This window comes from Cydia strobilella, chromosome 21 (genome assembly GCF_947568885.1).
Source record: "Cydia strobilella chromosome 21, ilCydStro3.1, whole genome shotgun sequence".
In the NCBI taxonomy this organism is placed as follows: Eukaryota; Metazoa; Arthropoda; class Insecta; order Lepidoptera; family Tortricidae; genus Cydia; species Cydia strobilella.
Window position 1 is genome coordinate 6,437,479 of NC_086061.1, and position 16,937 is coordinate 6,454,415.

General features: G+C 36.4%; 1 protein-coding gene and 2 long non-coding RNA genes across 3 annotated transcripts in view; 2 read left to right on the top strand and 1 right to left on the bottom strand.

Moving 5' to 3' along the window:
• Positions 1-16,937, top strand: part of LOC134751092 (uncharacterized) — a 196,214-nt gene that overhangs the window by 114,211 nt on the left and 65,066 nt on the right. The gene's annotated exons all lie outside the window — the stretch shown is intronic.
• Positions 1,561-7,049, bottom strand: LOC134750882 (uncharacterized). Its single transcript, XR_010128585.1, has 2 exons — positions 6,690-7,049; positions 1,561-6,022 (listed from the first exon to the last, which is right to left on the bottom strand). It is a non-coding gene; the product is annotated as an uncharacterized LOC134750882 (long non-coding RNA).
• The window catches only part of LOC134750930 (calbindin-32), a 61,619-nt gene continuing 58,945 nt past the window's right edge, over positions 14,264-16,937 (top strand). The window contains exon 1 of the mRNA XM_063686182.1: positions 14,264-14,313. The gene's annotated coding sequence lies outside the window, so the exon portion shown is untranslated. The remainder of the gene's footprint in view (positions 14,314-16,937) is intronic.

Sequence of the window (16,937 nt, forward strand, 5' to 3'; positions counted from 1 at the left end):
AACTTTACCCCTTTTGTTTTAAACAAATACTAAAACGTCACGGGGAAAATTGTGTGTCGTTTAAGTGAAATGTAATTTCTTATGAGAAATAAATGTCTTTACCCCTTTACGTTTTAAATGCAAATAACTCACTTCGTTCGTTTCATAAACCCACACTCGTATTTTAATGCCATTCATTATATAGCAGTCGTATAAACCAATATTATTTACATGTGGTACTGTTTGTAATAGGTATCACTCATGCAGCCAGTCGACAGCGTCGGAACGAAATAGAATTTCCGTCCGTGAGACAAACTTTGCCTCGTGTACTTCGTAGCTGTTTGTTTCCGAGGCAATTCGCACTTCCCTACAACTTTCTATGTAAAGGAATGTGTTCAGTTACTCCAAGACTTTTTAACAAAATACCAAAATGATGGCGTTTCTTTCGTTTTCTACAAACAGTTCACATCTTGGCTTGGGTATTCTTCTAGATATCTATTTCAGTTTAAGAGTTTTACCTACAGCCTTACGAGTGCCAAACTAAATAGGTTACAAATGAGTTTTCTTATCTCTCAAGTATTTATTAATCGATGTTCAACTTCATTCTCGTTATTTACTGGGATGAGACCATTTCTGAGGCCTCTCATAGTTTTTTTGACATACATATAAAGCTACTAAGCTAGATATCAGACACAAGAATATTTACATTTATGATGTTTAAAACTAGATATATATTATACACCTTATAAAACAAAGTCCACCGCCGCGTTTGTCTGTATGTATGTTCGCGATAAACTCAAAAACTACTGGACGGATTTTCATGCGGTTTCCACCTACCAATAGAGTGATCCTTGAGGATGGTTTCGGTGTATAATTGTTAAGATCGTGTGTAACCCCAACAAAAAACCTTCTAAACTTTACACTTGATATTCTAAAATTAAAATATATAAAAAACCGGCCAAGTGCGAGTCGGACTCGCGTTCCAAGGGTTCCGTACATTACACAATTTTTAAGAATGTTTTTTTTTATGTGAAACGTAAGTGAAATGTCTTTAAAAAAACCCGTAGGGGTCGGATCAAAAACTAATTAATTAAGTCCGACTCACGCTTGACTGCACATTTATAGGTGTCCTGTCATCTATATTAGGTAAAGAACTATTTTGTGTATATACGTAAACGATTTTTGCTCTATTTCTACCCTAAATTTGAATAAATCTAGTACTTATTCAAGTGAAAAATTGAGTGACTGATTTTATTATGGTCATGATTGAAACATTGTTATAATTAAAACTTTTGACTTTTGTATGAAACAATTATGTATTTCTACTAAAATTCCTTATCGTCATATCTTGTTGTTGCATTTATAGTGACATCATATTACAGTGATATGAAAAATAGAATAGAATATATTTTATTCGTAAACAAACACAAAACAATTTACACATAACAATACATAGGTAGCAATATTTATAAATACAACAGACAATATCCACTACCTGGGTAAACGTTACGGTCTAAATACATTACAATAATCTTAAAAATAAAAAAATGATTTAATCCCTAGAATAAATAATAATAATAATAACGCAGAGCAGCTTGTGGCGAGCTGTTGGGGAGTAGCGACCCCACGTACCCGAGTGCTCCTGGGGAGTTCTGTTACCCGCAAGGAGGGTGGGCGGGACAGGATTCTCTGCCTCTGGCTTGCCTTAACCGGCCGGCCAGAGTGGAATCGTTAGAAGGTCCAGGGGTGGAAGTGAAATATGCATAAGACGTGAGTTGGCACAGTAGCTGTTAACAGCCACTGGGTAGAAAGCGGCGTACACCTCTCGACACCCCTGAGCCGCTCACACCGGTGTTGCCCTTGAGCCATCCTAGATGTCGCTTTTTGTGGGGGCCCATCTTGTGAGGGCGAGCCACCGTCTGCCGGAAATAAAATTGCATGCCGTTTTATTAGGCAGGCGTCCGGTTTTTTATCCCATAGCTCCGTACTTGGTCCATCGCTTTCACCCAATAACCTAGTTCATTGTAGATTCCATCAACTCTCAATAGTCCTTACACCCTGGCGGGTGCTGCCTCTGCGTGTGTCACATGACACGGGCAAAGGCAGCATCCGCTCGGTGTACCCGTTAGTCGTAGATTTCATTGACACTTTTGTCAAAAGGGCCTCTACGTGTTCGCTTTGGCTCCGCGCACGCCTCCCAAAGGTCCGGAACACCATTGTTCCGTGATGAGAAACTTGAGAAAGACATAATAAAATAAATAATGAACTCATTTTCCAAAAAACATCGTGTAAAAAATTATGGCAAAATTCCTATATATCAAAATATTTATCAGTACGGTTTTTACTCACTATTATTTTTAGTCGCTTTTGGCGACATGTTTCGGATTCTTTGGGAATCCATCCTCAGGCACGAGTGTCCGCGGCGGTTGTACGTCGTGCACTGCCCGCGCCGCCCGCCTCGTACCGTAACCGTACTGATAAATATTTTGAAATATGTCTCACGATAGTTTAAGTGCGATTCCTATATATTTTTTAAATCTGAATCTATGAAAAAAATTGCATATTAACAAAGAGATATATGGGTTATTAATTCTCCTTTCTTTATGTGATGGTCGTTGATTTACTGTTCTGTGTACTGTGCAAGATTAATTAGTTTACCATGTCTGTTGGTTGATGGAAGATGGTTTTAGTAAATTATGTGGATATTTATATAATTTTATATGTGAAATTTCCACCAGACCAACAATTAAGAGGAAAAGGGATGGCCGTTTTTCTTATAAATGTAGTTCACATTTTCCTCTGGAAAATATTTTTACATAATTTGATGTATACATCAACCATAGTTATATTTTTGTCGCCTGGACAACGGGACAAAATAACAACAACTGTCAACAATTGGGCTAGGAAGCCCAGTCGGTAGTGATCCTGCCTACAGGTGGTGGTGGTTGGGGGTTCAAATCCTGGTAAGGGCATTTATTTGTTTTTCCATCACAAAAATTTGTTCCTGAGTTATGGATGTTTTTATGCATGTATCTATATCAGCTATCTATTATATACATAATAATATTAATAATATAATAAATATTGTTGTGTATTACCCACAACACAAGCCTTATTGAGCTTATATACTGTGGGTGGCTGTGGGGCTACATCGATTTGTGTAAGATTGTCCCTTTATTTATGTATTTTTAACAACACCAAAAAATCTGATCCACTCCTATAACACCTTGATCTTCGATCGCTTCCCAAGTACTTTTATAACGTTCACCTCCGTAATTTACGGTAAATCTGGGATCCCGTAAAGACAGAGTGAGAAGTCGCGGCCGGCGCTTTAGCTCCAATCACTCGAGTTAATAGGCTCTTAAGACTTGGCTGCTCAATACCGGCAGCTCTACAAAAGTGTATCAGCTTTCCTTTTTAAGAGTCACACGAACCTAGCCGCTGCCATACAATTGAAGCTATAAAACGACATTCCGATATAAGATTAAATTTAACATGAACATTCATCAAGAAATGAAGCTAATAGAAGTTTTACACACAAAATTTCCACTTACTTGTTTTATTTTATTGTATAACAATTTTTCAGCAACAAAAACTAGTACCAGACATAGATATATATTACATAAATGTTCATGCCAAGTTACATGTGTTCTTTTAAAATGAGATTTGAGATTGTATTAGAGGGTTTATGGCGGCAGTTTCGTGTGACTCTTAAGCACATAGTTATTCCAACTCGTGGATACAATTAAATATTCCAAAAATTCAAACCATAGAAAATTGCCTATCATTTGCCTGCTCGACCCAGTGCTCCTACAAATCTCATTTTACAAAAAAATCACTTTTTTAATATTATAATTTTTAGATATAAAAAAGCGCTTCGTAACTAGATACTAGGTAATTTCGTAATTATCGTTTCGTGATAATAAAAACACTGCTGTGTTTTTTGATTATCTTCCTTGAGGCATACAATTGCTACAACTATTTCCTTTCACTATTTGCAACCTGGATTGTTTTTAATATCAACAAATTGAATAAAAATAACTTTACTTTGACTTGAACTGAGTCGCCCGTGCATCTCGTTCTCACTATTAGGTCCATGTACAGACAACTAGGAGCGAAATGCGCGTGCATGCAACTTCAATCATTTTGATGTCACAATGTACCTAAGTTTGAATTGGCCTCATAGAGTGACTGCGTGTATGGCTGCCGGTTTCCCGCCCGCCCTTCATAATGGCCGCTGATGGTCGCTCGTATTTAATCAGACGCTAAAAGCAGGGGAAAGGTTTTTTATCGAATTAGTGACTTTATGTGAAAATGGGTTTCGGAAAGCGAAGGAAGGCAGGAGATATCATTTTTAAGATGGTGGGTTATTTGCAGAACTTTATAAATCTTAATATTAATTTGACTATTATTATTATTTTTATATTAGGGGACATCTTACATAGATCAACCTAGCCCCAAACTAAGCAAAGCTTGTACTATGGGTGTCACGCGACGATATACATGCTTATATAGATAAATACATTCTTATATACATAAAAAAACACCCATGACTCAGAATAAATATTTGTGTTCATCACACAATGCCCTTACCGGGATTCGAACCCAGGGCCATCGGCTTCATAGGCAGGGTCACTACCCACTATAGGCCAGACCAGTCGTCATAAAGTATTTTTGTTATCAAAGTTATCTTATAATAACGTAATTTGTTAACTGATTATATAAATTCAAACTACATGCAAAAATAGAAGTATTTTATTTTGTAGATAATCATACTAATTAAAATATTGTCTTCGGTTACCGCGATAGTTACTCATGAAATAAAACTATGAAAACGGATTATATCGCGTATATTGAATTTATAATACATCCCGACGTTTCGAACCCTTTACAGCGTTCGTGGTCAACGGGTGACTGAGGAAAAATTACAAAGTGCAAAAATACCCTAATATTAAAATAATGAACAATCATAGACTACAAACTTTAAGGCTGGTTGTACATGCAAAATCGGTTCAAAAGGCTAGTTATACACTACAATTATTTTCAAGTAAAGATATATATATACGCGATAAAACGTCGGGATGTAATATAAATTCAATATACGCAATATAATCCGTTTTCATAGTTTTATTTCATACTAATTAAGTTAACTTGATTAAAAAGTTCTGTTACCAGAGTTTTCACAGAGTAAAAGGAAATAGGTGGCGATTTTTAATTATTCGTGTATACAGCTTACAATACAACCTAATAAACATTGTTGTTCTGGTTTTGCAGAATTCCTTATAGCACTCGGAAAAATGGCGTAAAAAAACGCATCAAAAGTACGCTCCCTGTTCATCTCGTTTTTAAATGCCATGTATTTCTAATCATATTAAGGATGTATCAGCTTTGAACAATTAGATAGCTTGATTTATCTTTAATTTAATATATAGTTTAAGTGGGTTTCATTGATTAAATACCTACATAGTTTACAGAGTTTTCCAAGCCTGCCTCCTGCACAATTGTCTAAACCTAAGTATACGTTTTCGTGCGAAACTGAAAAATACGCAATGTTTCAAGGGTATTCCCCTTTATTCTAGTATTCTTAGGTACTAAAAAAAACTGCTAGGCATAAAATTTGGTGTAATATAGAGGCCTCATTAAAACAAGCAATTGAGCTTTCTGGTAAAGTTTCAAGATTGCATTGGACACACTTTTGTAAAGTATATTTTTCATAAATTGACCGCGTGTTTACGTCTTCAGGCAATCTGGAGCTTTCCAAGGATCCCCATAAATTCTTCATCTGAATTTTATATTATTATATCACGTTTTGATAATTGCAAAATAAGCTATCAAACTGTGCCTAAACTTTTTTATTTTAAGCTTCATTTTATATTTAATCAAATTGAAAACCTATTAACGGAACTTAGTAACCGACTAGGTAATATACAATGTTATATATACATTATTATGATATTATACATTTAACTTAGTTAAGATTATTTTTGGAACAAAAATATTGCCTTCATTTTTGGGAGTAAAAGCTGCATCGCATCATAACAATCTGAAAGAAAAAGAAGTGTTATATGTTTATATGTTCATCAAAAACTTAATAAAGGCAAGTTTCTATCGCTGACGATTCTAATGAACTCTATCTGTAAGAGGTCTACGCCCTGGGTTGCATTGATTTATTTTAGATATCCTATCTTTAGGTCTCCTGATCACAATTATAGATACATTTTAAATAGGTCATAGGCCAAAGATACATTACATAACATAGGCAACTTTTTACTCTTAAAAAATACAAGTACCGGAGAAGCGAAAATTTAAATTACAATGGAAAGTATATATAAAATAGTTTTTTTTTCTGACTGATATTTATGCTTATGTTCGTTAAATAATTAAAATAAGTAAACAAAAAACAAACACAATTTAATATAGGTATCTTACTTTAATAAATAATTCGCACCTGTATCGTGCAACGTTTTACAGTACCCTTTAAATTTTCGACGCAGTTACGTAATGTGCTTATTACAGCACAGGGTGTCGTAATGGAGCATAGTATATTACATAAATAGGCCAGTAAAATAAGAAATGCTCCAGATGACAGGTCTGAGCCTTTCTTATTTACTGCCCGAGATGTGTATACTATTTTTTTGTTCGGCGGTGCCGGAAAGCGTGCCGAAAGTTGACAAAAAGTGAGCAGAAAAATATTGTATAATGCAACTTACCTTACAATCTTTTAAAACACCCTAACAAATCAGTGAAAAGCTTCACCAAACATTGCAGCACATTCCCGTTCAAATCTGAAACCTGCTCGCCCTCTACAGCCTCTACACCTTTAATACAGTGTGTGAAGTCTTTTATCGCTTTTAGGAGGCACCCCACATCTCCATCTGCCTCAGTTTCAGGGGGGACACAATGGACCCCCAAGAAAATGGCGAAGAGAACGGTTAAAACGACCGCGTTCATTTTGAAGTGCGATGCTACTGATATGTGGAAAGTGTTTAAATACAGATTTTTTTCAAACATTGTCGAAAGGAAAAAAAGGAATAAAAAGTATCCTAAGTCAGGAAGCGATTACGACTTTAGCAAAGTTGAAGACATAACTTTTAAAACATAAATTGATCGTTTTATACCTTATTGCTAATATATAAGGTCTACTAAGTAGGTATGGTTATATTTAATGGGGAAAAAATAAAGTGCTAACGCATAATTCAATAAGGATGATTTTACTGTAAACGACAGTTTGTAGCAAGGACACGTATATGGATTTTTTAACTAAATACTTGTCGATAGTGATGTTATTTAGGATTCTTACTGTTGTACATTATTTGCATATTCTTTTTTATTACTGTGTGTTAATGATGGTAAACACGGTCGTAAAAAATATATTTTTAAAGGTTATTAAATAATAAATATATGTAGATTATATGTAGGTATGTATTTCATTTCCTGTAGGTATTATATAAATCAAGGTTGAAATATTATAAGATTTTGTACAGTGGCTAATTCTTTAAGCAAAGGTGGCATGATATATAGTTACCTATCCTATCTTGGCTCAATATATAGAATCTGTGCTGTGCGGAAACAGAAGAGTCGTGAAATGTATGAGATCCAATACATTCTACGATTCTTCTCTTTCCGCACAGACTCATCCGCGCAGTATACAATAAAAGGGGTCACTCCTCAAATCTTATAGTATGTACAGTACATATGTGTTTGTATGCAAACAGAGTAATTATCGTGATATTTTCATCATCAAATAAAATATTTGCATCAGAAAAGTCGCATTTGATGAAGTCAAACTGCTGATAAAAACCAGAACGGAACTTTGACGATTTGTCCTCTTCGTTATGCTTGTTAAGCAAGTGAGTTTTTAAGCAACATTTTTGTCAAGGTCCGGTCTTAATGATGGGTGCTGTGAGGGATTAAGAGAACTCCTCAAATCCTCTGAAATGAAATAGCTAACTAATAAAGACCAGAATGGAACTGCTCAATTACAGTATTTTTTATCAGATGCACTATAAATAATTTTAGTGACGTTTCAAACTGTTTCGTTAATCAATTTAAAAGTAGAAAAATTACTGCCTTGGGTGAGACTTGAACTCACGGCCTCTGAATCGATTCAGTAATTTTTTCACTTTTAAATTTATTCTAAACTTAATAGCATCGTTCGCAGACGTTTCTCTTTGTTAAAAAATAATTTTGTTTCGTTAATCGTTTTTTTTTTTTCTGATTCTATTTTATTTTATGCACTTATTTGATACTGGCTTCTGCCCGCGACTTCATCTGATTGAGGTGATGATGATGATTGATCTATGAAACACTATCCTCTATCATTTCACGTCTCTTACAGACAGACAGAAGTTACTTTCGCGCTAATATGTTAGTATCTAGAGATTAAGGCCTTTTTAAATATAAAGCAAGATGCACACTTCATAGTCGTATGAAGATCGGTCTGTGTGCACCCAGCATTATGTGTCACACAATGAAATTCCACGAGCTAACTCAGCATTAATGTGACAAGGTTGATCCACATATAAATTACTGTAATCTCATCTAAAGCCTTGTATACTGGGTATTATACAGAATAACGGAATAAATGGATTAAATGCATAATATCTTCTCTCGTTTGATATATTATTATATCTAAGCTAGCGTACCGTAAATAACATGCTTTGTCCAACTGTAAGTAAAGCAATTGTGACTACATAAAAAAATAGTGACTAGACGTAGATGATTACATTAATTACGCTTTAATTAAAATTAGATAATGATTCTTTAAGGATCGCGGTTGCCTTGCGTTAGGGGTGTAAGGTGTGCGAAGCACATCGATGCATTGGTGGGGTCATGGTTGAAGAAGACGGTCACCATGGCCTTAGCTGCATGAAGTGCGCGGGTTGTTTTTCCAGGCATCATGCCATCCGCAGGGCTTTGGTGTCGACCAATGTTCCTTGCGTTTTGGAGCCTCCAGGGTTGTGCCGCACGGATGGCAAAAGGCCTGATGGTCTGACATTGGTTCCATAACGGCAGAGGGGACGATGCCTCTTGTGGGATGCAACGTGCGTGAGTACATTTGCGCCCTCCCACTTGAGTCTCACTGTTGGGTCTGCTGGGACTGCCGCGGAGTATGCCTCTGAAATGAAGCATGCCAAGTACTCTGCCCTGGAACCAAAGTACGACTTTGTGCCAGTTGCAGTCGAGACTGCGGGACCTTGGGCTGTGGAGGCCAGGGACTTTGTGAGGGATTTGGGTCGGCGGCTGAGGGACAGGGGTTACGACCCTCGGTATGGATCGTACCTGGTCCAACAGATCTCGTTGGTCATTCAGCGCGGTAACGCTGCCAGCGTAATGGGGACGTTTGAGCCAGTTACGATTCGTGACGGTTATTTTATTTAACTAAAATTATTATTTAAACAAAAAAAAAAGACGATTAAAATTATTCTACATAGTTTAGTACAAATATAAATAATAAAACTTTCTTCTGGGAAATCAAAGGCGGTAAGGTGTATTTGATTATTGCGAATTATGTCCAAATCTAGGTCCTTAATTAAGAAAACCACCTATAAGTATATCCATGTCGTTCGGAATCTGCCAATCGGAATACCGGAATAAACCTACTGCAGTAAGATGGACGCATCACAAAAAACTTGAAAAAATTAGAATCATATCATTTATTAGGGTTCCGTACCCAAAGGGTAAAACGGGGCCCTATTACTAAGACTCCGCTGTCCGTCCGTCTGCCTGTCTGTCCGTCTGTCACCAGGCTGTATCTCATGAACCGTAATAGTTAGTCAGTTGAAATTTTCACAGATGTTGAATACACAGAACACAGATAATATGAATGAACAAATACTAAAAAACAGAATAAAATAAATATTTAAGGGGGCTGCCATACAACAAACGTGATTATTTTGCCGTTTTTATTGATAATGGGTACGGATCCCTTCGTGCGCGAGACCGACTCGCACTTGGCCGGTTTTTTATTATTTGTTTGTGTTCCTAGCAACAATAAATAGTTACCAGTAAATCCAGTATTTTTTACTTGAAAATTATTTGTAATTTTTAAGCTTGTCGTTACCACCTAAGGCCTACCTACACATGTCTTTATTATTTATTGTATTTAGTACTTATTATTGTTGAATACTTTATATTTATCTTCAAGGTGAAATAATACTCCTTTATTTATGATACAAGTATGTTAAGTTAATTACAATATTTTTTTGATTTTGCACACTGTTTTCAAGGAAAATCAAGTTTTTTCTTTTCTATGTACAAGTAACTTGCTTTCCGTGTGTTTTATAAAGAGCTTAAAATTAGCACTCCATTACTAAAGAACATGATTATTGCAACCGGCATGATTGCAATCGGCGATATAGCGCCAAAGTGCCCGCGGCAGGAACACTAGTTGCGCCCCCCTAATCGGCACTTAAGGGGGAACGTGACCTTAAAACAAGTTACCGTCAGAAATATTTTTGATACCTACTCACTTTTATTGCCGACTGTACTTTCTCTTCTTTCTTCTCTCTTCTTTGCACGTCTTTTAAGTACTTCCTGAGATCTTTTTAGGGTTCCGTACCCAAAGGGTAAAAACGGGACCCTATTACTAAGACTCCGCTGTCCGTCTGTCCGTCTGTCTGTCACCAGGGTGTATCTCATAAACGGTGATAGCTAGACAGTTGAAATTTTCACAAATGATGTATTTCTGTTGCCGCTATAACAACAAACACTAAAAAGTACGGAACCCTCGGTGCGCGAGTCCGATTCGCACTTGGCCGGTTTTTTTTTACTACGTCGGTGGCAAGCAATTCATACTTCCCGCCTGATGTTAGGCAGCCTCCGTAGCCTATGTACGCCTGCAACTCCAGAGGAGTTACATGCGCGTTGCCGACCCTAACACTCCGCAACCTCATTGAGCTCTGACAACCTTACTCACCGGCAGGAACACAACACTATGAGTAGGGTCTAGTGATAATTGGCTGCGGTTTTCTGTAAGGTGGAGGTACTTCCCCAGTTGGGCTCTGCTCTAGATCTGGAATGACATCCGCTGTCCTGTGCCCTAAACAACACAAAGCGAGATATCATTCACAGTGCCCATACCTCTCCTTCGGACGTAGTTTAAGGACATATCCGGGTCCGGACGTAGTTTAAGGACATACCCGAGTCCAAAGGACATACCCGGGTTCAAATCTTTCTAATGAATTCAATTTATTCTCAATGTGTCTAAATATGTTTATACATTGAAGAATTACCTATTATGGATACCTTCGACTGCATCATCAGATCAGCTCCATGCTCCATGTTAGCATAGTATTGTACTAAGTCCCTTTTATTTCAAGCAGTGCCAACGGCTTTGAAATAGATTGCAAGAGGATTGCATTGTCATCGATAATACGGAAGTATGTATGCCGAAAATGTTACTGATCGAACTGTTATAAATGACTAAATAATAACAATGATATCCGCGATCCCAGCTCGGCTGTACGGTGTTTAGCGAGGTTCAACTCATACTCATTAGAATGGAGCGAAAGCTCGGGTTTCCCCTTAAAAGCCTTAATCAATGGTTTGCGTGCCGACCGGGTGAGGCTGCCGATTTATGCCGATAGAGTCACTAACCGAGTTATGGCCGCGTTCATTCATGTTTGTTGAACTTAATTCAGTTTATTAACTGAAATAGATGTCATATAGGTAGTAGAGAAAAAGTGACCAAACCCTCCAGCCGGATTCGAACCGGCATCATCAGCTTACTCTAGACTAACGCCTCATGGTGGGCTTAAAATTGTCTTTCATCTTGGATCTTGAAATAGTTCAACAAGGAATTGACTTCAAATTCAGCATCTAGAACACTTAAGATAATATTAAAGATAATAAGTAATACGTGTAAGTGGTAAAAACAAGCAAGTATTTTTAAAATGCCATACGATTTACGGGTTGTTCAAGCTATTTCAAACTATTTACCAAAGTGTACTTTGATGAAATAAAATAAAATCCTCAAAAACTTGATTTTAACAAAAAAGGGACTCAGCCCAAGGGCCCTCTGTATCTCTGTATGAATCGAATTCCAAACACACAAGTGATATTGAACTTTTAAGTCTAAGGAGAGATTTTGCCTCCTTGTAGGTGTTCTACCGCTTGTACAATCATCATCGTCTCCTAGCCGTTTTCGGCCACAGCGACTGCATTTTACCACTGAGAGCGTCGCTGGTGTGTTCTCAGGTGACTGATGAAGCCAATCTTTGCAGCGAATGTACTGTCACACTCGCTGCAGATCAGCATTCCTCCGACGTAGATGTGATAGCCATAAGTGGCCTGGCCTTTAGCTCGTCACGCTTAGCGTCAAGTCCTGCGCGTCGCCTGGCTTAAAATTCACGAACCTGCGTCTGCACAATATGCATCCACCGTGGACGGTCACCAGCAAGAGTCACCCATGTACCGTTTGTACGATGGGCTATGCTCTAAATAATTATTCAGTACGCACGTAACAATTTGTAATTTGTGAAAAACGTGCGCAAGAAACTGGTCAGTTCCTGTGGAACTTTAACATGTTTTTTTATTTCTATCTATTATATAATTTTATTTATTTAGCCTTGAAGACAAGCCGTTTCTTATTGATAACGACACGTGTACAGTCAAAGGCAAAAATATCGATCCAGACTAATGGCTCAAAAATATGTACCTTAGACAATAAATACTTTATTGTCTAAGGTCTAAGAGCGTACACATATTTTTGTAACTTTGGGAATGTATAATATTTAATTATGCCCTTGACTGTACCTAAACGTGTTCATATTTAGGTACATATACAATAAATATTAAAATTCAAACAAACATATATATCAAAGTGAAAAATACAAGTGAATTTGTAAAATACTTCCATCATAAATAAAGCAAGGCAATAAAAAACTTTCCAGGATTCCTGTGACAAGTTCATAATTCATAATTCATTTATTGCATTTATAATCATGTGTTCAATCAATCTTTAGGTAGTATGGCTCCATCGATACTGTCGATGATTTCGCCAACGTCAAAGTGGGATCCACGTGGGATCGAATTAATATTTCAGCCAGTGTACGGTAAATAATAAAATAATGGGCCTCTAGGACTCTAGCCAGACACGGTTAGAGGTAGAAATACCAAATGCTCTTAGAGCACGACGTTGTTCGGTAGTTATTATTTGTAGTTGACTCGTAAAACCGATAGCTGGATTTTACGAGAAGCACGTGGACTACCGGCCGTTGACTCCAAAATGGTGGTTAAACACGCTTTGAGATTAATTCTCCATTCACTGCACACTACTACATTAGATTACTGTATAATAAAGCTATCGATATTACACTTTAAACAATATTAATGAGCAAAAAACAAAGTAATTAATCACGAGGCTACTATCAAGATGGCGTTCGAACCGGAAGTCCCCTGTGATAAGTTTATCTTGAATTGCAGACTGTGACATACCTCCATTGTTTTTCTGTAAAATATTTTTCTAGTTGTATTCAAACAAGATCTATAATGGCGTGATTTTCTTCATATTTGTTTTAGTACGATGGAGTTTTAGCATGTATTTAAACACCTCCAAATCTTCAAACGCATCACAACCTTACTCTCCTTTAGCGCACAATAAGTAATACTATTTCGCAACTTAGGCTACGAGAAGTACTTACAAGATGAAAGCCGTAATATTTACCATTCTATTACTGTCTGTCTTTGCTGCAGTCTCCTGTATTCCGAGTATTCAGACAGATATTCCATCTGACTTGGAGCTACCTGAGCCCATGGATCACGAGCTCATTAACTGTCTTTGGAAGTCTATTGTAAAGTTATTAAAATGTATGAATGACAAAGGGACTGAGAAGAAATGTTTTTCATTTCTCATGCTCTGAAAGAGGGTCATTGTTGTTCTAAAAGGTGTGCAGAAAATGATACGTGTCTGCACTAGAGCATTTTACGTTCGAAGTACGATTTTTGAATTTTTTTACGATAAGCAATTGAAATTTGAATTTAAATGTATTTGTTATACAATTTCCATTCTGATATTTGACTCTCCATTCTATAAATAGAGACACTTTTGCCTAAATTGTTAACTGAAGGTAGGGTACCTAAAAATACTATAAAAAATTATACTTGGTCATGTTTTAAAAAAGACATGCATTTTACTTTCCTCGTATTCGAAATGAAAAGTAGAGTGTTTAACTCGGGTGAAAGGCATCATTTCAGCCTCGGACTATTGGCGCTCTCACTGCGTTCGAGCGCCAAAAATACCTCAGCAGAAATGACTGCCTTTCATCCCTTGGTTAACAATCTACTATAGATCTTCTGGTTGCAGATGTTACAAAATGTCTGCATCCTAAGTAGGTAAGTTCCCATTTTTTCATTTCTCAGAAAGTGACACGTTTCTTCACGGGCGTTTTACTTTCCTAGCCCTCATTATTGGCGCGTCAGGCGTATCCTAATTTTAATAACAGGTTATACATTAGATTATATCCCTATCTAATCCAGATCTAATGATTAAAATCCGAATACGCCTGTGTATCTTGTCAACATTTTCAATATGCCAAGATGCTACTATTTATTTTAAGCTTTATTGCAAAAAAAAAGTGTACAATAGGCGGACTTAATGCCATTATAGGCATTCTCTATCAGTCAACCTTAGGGGTAAACAGAAAAGCGTCAAGGTGGGTGCACTGAGAAATAAACAAAAAAACCAACCAAGTGCGAGTCGGACTCGCTTTTCAAGGGTTCCGTACATTACACAATTTAAACAATGTATTTTTTATGTGAAACGTAAGTGAAATGTCTTTAAAAAACCCGTAGGGGTCGGATCAAAAACTAAGTAATTAAGTCCGACTCACGCTTGACTGCACATTTCTAAAAGTTTTTCCTGTAATATATAGGTAAAGAACTATTTTGTTTATTTTTCAAAATTTTAGACCCAGTAGTTTCGGAGATAAAGGGGGGGGGGTGGTCATTTTTTGCCTATTTTCTAAACAATAATATCTAATAACTTCTCAACTGTTTATCCTAAAATTATAAAAAAAAAATTGAACATCTTGAAAAAAATTTGAAACAATGAGCTCTTTCATTTGATATGTAACACGATATAGTTGAGAAAAACTTTATTTCTTAATTTTCTCATAACTTTATTTCAAAATAGGGACAGTCGGGTCAATGTAATACCTCATGCTAATCGTCCTTTCTTTAGCAATAATTTACATATTTTTCGTTCACTTCGGTTTGATCCAGTTATTTATCGAAGACCCGTTTCCACGATATAAATTCTCTTATAAACGGTTGGCAATTTGTCCGGCAACTTCGCATAAGTGGAGGCAAGATAAATGGAAACTCCTTTCTGGTGATCTTGGATCTGGGTTTTTGTGAGACTTCATAATCGGAGAACACTGTTTCGGAAACTTTTGTTATGTCACAGGTGCTATTTTTTCGACCTATTAATAGTGTTTTAACTAAAACCAAAATAAACTGTTTTTAATTTTAAATTAAAGATCAATTATCTGGGAAAATATGATTAATTCTGTGGAACTCTGCAAGCGAGACGCACAATAATTTGTGTGATAGATATCGTATTTGAGATCTCAATTTCTCTTTAATTTTACCGCCATTTTCAGATATTGACAAATATAGCTTTATTGCTTGCTATTTAAAGTACTAGTTTCATTTAACATTATTATATATAATAAATAAATAAATAAATAAATATAGGACATTCTTACACAGATTGACTAAGTCCCACAGTAAAATAACAGTTGTGGGTACTTAGACAACGATATATATAATATACAAATACATAAATACATAGAAAACACCCAAGACTCAGGAACAAATATCTGTGCTCATCACACAAATAAATGCCCTTACCGGGATTCGAACCCAGGACCATCGCCTTCACAGGCAGGGTCACTACCCACTAGGCCAGACCGGTCGTCATAATAAAGTTTAGTAAGTTAGTAAAAATAAAGTGTAATTTTATTAATCATGGAATGTGTTCATACCAGCTGATAGTATTTTTAATATCCATTTAAGTGCAAAAAGTAACTATGACTGAGAAAACAATAAAATATCTTGCGTATCAGTAACTGGTCACCCTACTAAGCCTGATAAATCTCAGTAAGCGCCGTTTTGTTAAAAACGCCAACTCTTTAAGGCAATGGGGTTATTTTTCAAAAACTTGGGGCACGTAAGTTAGAATTAATGTTCAAAGTTCTGTGGTAGATATCTCGGCCGGTAGGGAGTCGTTAGAAGTTTCAGATTTTAAGCTAAGCTGTTATGTACTTTTTTTGTTGAGAAGAGGTGGAATTAAGTTTGAATAAGAAACGCAAGCTAGTTAGTTATACAGGGCATGTAGCATTCAGTACGAAACAAACAAAGGCCAGAGAACTTACAAGCTTTAACATTAACAATATAAGTAAATTGACCGATTTCGAGAATAGTTATTTGTTATACAAGGGTGCAAAGTTGTATTTCACCCGCGAGTGTGGAATCGAAACACGAGCAAGCGAAAGGATTCTATAGTTGAACCACGAGCGTAGCGAGTGGTTCTAAAACAGAATCCTGAGCGTAGCGAGTGTTTCAACACACGAGAAGTAAAATACATTTGCACCCGTGTGTAACACAAAACTTTTCCCCTCACTATAGCGAGGAAAGTGCAACATCCACAGGCGTTAGATCATCATCATCACTGGAATTACTCATTTTTTTACGATAATACGATATTATAACAGAAAACTCTGGAAGTTGTGTATTTTTACGTGTCGGAGTCGGTGAGAAAATTTTTGTTAACAATGTTGACATTTCTGACGATGCGTTTTGAAATTGCATCGACTCAATGTGCGTTCAGAATTACATTCAACATCATTAAAAAAAACAAATGTTTCTTATGGAATTTAAGGTTTATGACTTAAAATCATTAAATAAAGCTAAATTTGGTATTTTTTATTAAATTCTCAAACCATTTATTTATGATA